The 4260-nt window shown below is 62.4% G+C and overlaps 1 protein-coding gene across 3 annotated transcripts in view; it reads left to right on the top strand.

The window, feature by feature from the left end:
• The first annotated feature begins 2869 nt into the window (after positions 1–2869).
• The window catches only part of LOC108508334 (KN motif and ankyrin repeat domain-containing protein 1-like), a 12866-nt gene continuing 11475 nt past the window's right edge, over positions 2870–4260 (top strand). For 2 of the 3 annotated variants that reach the window (XM_017837074.1, XM_017837076.1), the window contains exon 1: positions 2870–2978. The gene's annotated coding sequence lies outside the window, so the exon portion shown is untranslated. Of the gene's footprint in view, positions 2979–3971; positions 4053–4260 lie in introns of those variants that run through there. The other variant, XM_017837075.1, reaches the window with a different exon arrangement.

A 4260-nucleotide genomic window follows, 5' to 3' on the forward strand; every position in this document is an offset into this window, starting at 1 on the left:
TGTCAGGGTATGGCTTCCCCCAGTGGCTTCAGCCTCCAAGCCAGCCCCTTCCCTGCCAGCTTGGCTGGGTCCGAGCACCGTGCGGGCACCCACAGCCCCTCGGGGACCCTTCCCCAGCTCCTGGCAGTCCACGCACAGCTGGAGAGCTGGGGGAGCTGCTCTGGCTCCGCTCTCTGCTCTCTTGTTTTGCTGCAGTGTCCTGGGGAGGAAGGATCCGAGCAGAGAGGCGACAAGAGGAAACGAGCTTCCCGTTCACTCCCAAACCTGCAGGCAGAAAACAAGGACATCCTGCCAGGGCAGCTGGGCAGGGACACTGAGCCTGCACGAGGGCAGCGTGCTGGGCTGGGATATTGCTGGCACTGACACCCTTTCCTACAGGGACTGGGCCAGGCAGAGCCCCACAGCCTTTGTCTCTGGTCCCCACAGCTGGGCCAGTCATTTGTGGGGCCATGGAGGGGGTGGTGGAGCCAGGAGAGAAGCTCGGGCAGATTTGGTGGAGCTGGAGCAAGGGGAGATGAACTCAGGCAGCCAGGAAATGACTGGAACACATCCCACTGTCTGTTTTCCAAGTGCACCCTGAGCACGCACAGCTTCTCCCTGCCATGGGCCACCACTGGCCAGCCTGGACACCCTGGGCTTTGGAGCCCACTGCCCCAGAGAGGACAAAGATGCTCGGGGCTGTAGGTTCCTGCTGCTCATGGAGGGGACCAGGATGCCCAAGGGTTGGGATCCCACTGCCCAGGGAACAAATGGAATCATCCAGAGCCGCAGCAAATGGGATGGCTCATGCTGCAGCACTCTGAGCTGCAGCCCTTCCCCATCGGCATCTTCAGTGGCATTTCTCAGGGTGTGTCCATCCAAGGGCCATCTGAATGACACAGGGTGACAGCAAACGTCCACTTGCAGCCTGTCAAAAGCCTGGCCAAGTTTTGTGTGTGTTCTCATGTGCCGACACCACCCATTTCCTGTGCTGCCTGCGGAGGGACAGGGACACAGTGTGATCTGTCAGCCTGCAGCCACCTCCAGCTCCTGGGGCTCTGTGCCCAGCAGGCTGCAGAGAAGCACTGGGCCATGCTGGTGTGTGTCACAACACACCCCCACACATGTCAACTTTCCAACTGCCCTGATGGGGAAGCTGAGGCACGATCGCATGCACAGTCCCAGTAGGACTGGCAGAGAGCAAACGATTGGGATTCACAAGGAAAATAATTTTTTGAGTCCTTATTCTGCACCATAAAATCTTTTTAATGTTTCTGATTCTACGAAAACTCATCAGCTCCCAGAGCTTTCTGTTCAGATGGATGCTCTCGGGAGGGTCAGGGCTGGTTTCCCTGGCCAACATGGGAAAACAGCGTGCCAGGCCCTGCCATGATGCCATGAAAGTCTGCAGAGCCCCAGACAGCTGAAGAACAACATTCCAGCACCAGAAAACCATCGTTTTATGGCAAAACGGTCCCTACAGAAGCCTAACAAGCCCTCCCGCCGTTCCATGTAGGGTGATGAGAGAGATTCTGAATACAAAAGCTCGGTCCCAGACCATGGCAGTGCCTGGTCCTTACCTGTAGCCTTCCAGGACTGAGCATCTGCGCACCTTCCACCCACCCAGGCACCAGCCTGAATACTCACAACCTCACAGATGCACCAGAGCTCAGCATAGGCACAACCAGGACGCTGGCACAGCCGGGACACTGGCACAAACAGGACGCCGGCACAACCAGGACGCCGGCACAGCCGGGACACTGGCACAACCAGGACGCCGGCACAGCCGGGACGCCGGCACAGCCGGGACACTGGTACAGCCGGGACACCGGCAGCTGCTGCCATTTGCCTCCAAGCCTGGGTTTGGTTACAACCGCCAGGCACTGCTGGCCTGGGCAGGCTGGTGCCACAGCTCGGACCGGTCCTGGCTCAGCGTCCCTGGCCCGGGGTGAAGCCACCGTGCCGGCCGCCAGCCGAGGGTTGGGAATTGCCTTGCTCTGTGCGGCCTCCGGGGTGCAGTTGGGATTGGCACGGGGTGTGAATACCAACCAGCCTGTGTGAGTTCTCTGGCCGTGGCTTCATATTTGAGTCCCGCAGAGCTTCTTCAGCAAACAGCGAATAATTCTGAATTCTTCAGAAAAAAAGGGCTGTCCCTTGGGTTTGATTCTTCTCGAGGAGTCTGATCCCCGTAGGGAACAACACTTGTTCAAAGGCTGCTCGTGAGTTTCAGCCTGGAAATACCTCCAAGCTGCCACAGTTTTGTGCTCCAGCACTGCGTTCAAGCAGCCCCAGGGCTGTATTTCCTTGGGGGCATTGGGTGGTTTGAAGCCTCCCCACTGTTCCACAGCTCAGCACCAGCGCCAGGGTGGCAGAATTTGTGTGGGCAAGGTCTGGCACCCGCAGAGCTGTGGTGACATCACTTTCCCGAGCTCGTGTTTCCTCAACTCCTCCTTTATGTTTTTAGTTCCCCTCGCAAGGAGGAAACTGGAATTGCTCCCTGGCAGTGGGTGACATTTTTGTCAGATGTCCAAGAGCAGGAGTGAGGAACCTGGATGTGAGCCCTTCATGGAGCTCTGAGCCAGGATGCAGGGCACGAGCTCTGCAGGGCAGCTGGAAGGTGGGCTCTGGTGGGACTTAGATCATCATGCCAGACTTCACCTTTCCTGACCTGGATGGAGAAGCCAAGCTACACAGTGCAGAGGACCCAACCAAATCCTTTGCCAAGCAGTCAGTGAATCGACAAGAGCAGAGCTATTCCAGACCTGCCGTGGAGACAGAATGAGGGCGTGAAATCACCAAGTTCATTACCACAGGATGCTGGGGAGGCCAAGTATGTAAATGGGTTGGAGAGGGACGAGGTCTGTCGGTGGAGGTAGATCCATTAGGGCTATTAAGGTACTTCCATCCGGATGCAAAATCTTTCTCAGGAAGTCCCCAAACTGCCAGCCGGCAGCTGGGAGGGACATCGGGAAGCACATCTTGTTTCTCCTGCTCTTCCCGTGAGTAGCGTCACAGAAGAGACAGACGTGGAAAAATACCTGGGGGGGCTCAGGGCTGAAAAGGAAAGAAAAAGAAGCAAAAGTCCTTCTCTGAGGGTTTCAGCGTTTAAGGGAGTTGGAGCAGTTAGTGAGGGCAAACTCTGAGGTGGGGAATGGCCGGGGTCCCTGCGGGATGGGGAGAGCCCAGAGCTCTCGGCTGAACGACCAGCACGGGAAGCAGGCGGGGAAGAAAGCTGGCAAGAAAAGGAGACAAACAGCCGCTGCTGGGACAGGGAGGGCTGCCAGGAACCCAGCGGGGCCAGGCCGGGGAGCCCAGCCAGGGCCAGCGGCACAGGGCTCCCGGCCATGAGTGGGACGAGGGCAGGAGGTGCGGGGGATGGCTGTGCTGGGGGGAGCACAGTGGGGCTGGGAGCTGGACCCCAGCCACCCGCTGGTCCCCGGCCAGCTGCGGGGTTGAGGTCAGGGCAGAGGGTACCCCAGCGCTGGGGTGACGTGAAAGGATTCCCCTTTCCGCAGGGTGACCGTCCCCGAGGCGGCCAGGTCAGAGAGAATCCAGTCCCCACGGGACTGGAGTAGGTGCACTCCAACCCCAGGGTAACCAGCGCGGGGGATCCCCCGGCCCTGGGGACACAGGGGAAGGGGACATCCCCCTTCCTGGGCTCCCTGGGACAAGAGACACCCCTTCCTCAGGGTAACCAGAACAGGGGACCCGGGGGTGACAAGGGTAGGGGACACTCCCCTCACAGGGACACCCCTCCCCCGAGGTGACCGGAACGGGGGACATCCCACCCCGGGGGGCCACGGGGACAGCGACACCTCCACCCCGGAGGAGAAGGGGGCTAGCGGGGATGCCGCGGGGCGAGCGGCCGGAGGCGGTCCCCGTCCCGTCGGGCCTGGGGCCGGTCCCCGCCCGCCCCCGCCCCGCCCCGCCCCGGCCGCTCCCGCTCCCGCTCCCGCTCCCGCCCGCCCTCGGCCCGGGGCTGCGGCGGCAGCGCTGCCCGGCGCGGCGGAGCAGCCCGAGAGCCCCGGGCCCAGGACGGCGGCCCGGCTGCAGCCCAGGAGCCCGGTGGCACGGTGAGGGGCGGCGGGGACCGGGCGGGACGGGACGGGCGGGGGCGGCGGGTCCGGCGGGGCGCGGGCTCGTCCCCGTGGCGGTCCCCGCAGGGCCCCGCACCCGCCGCCGCCCGGGGCCCGCCGAGGGGCCGCTCCGGAGCCCCCGCGGCCGCGCCGGGACCGCGCCGGGATGGGGCGGTCCCGGCATCCGCCGCCCCGAGGGCTCCGC

The sequence above is a fragment of the Lepidothrix coronata genome, unplaced genomic scaffold (assembly GCF_001604755.1).
Source record: "Lepidothrix coronata isolate B3197 unplaced genomic scaffold, Lepidothrix_coronata-1.0 Scaffold290, whole genome shotgun sequence".
Classification (NCBI taxonomy): domain Eukaryota; kingdom Metazoa; phylum Chordata; class Aves; order Passeriformes; family Pipridae; genus Lepidothrix; species Lepidothrix coronata.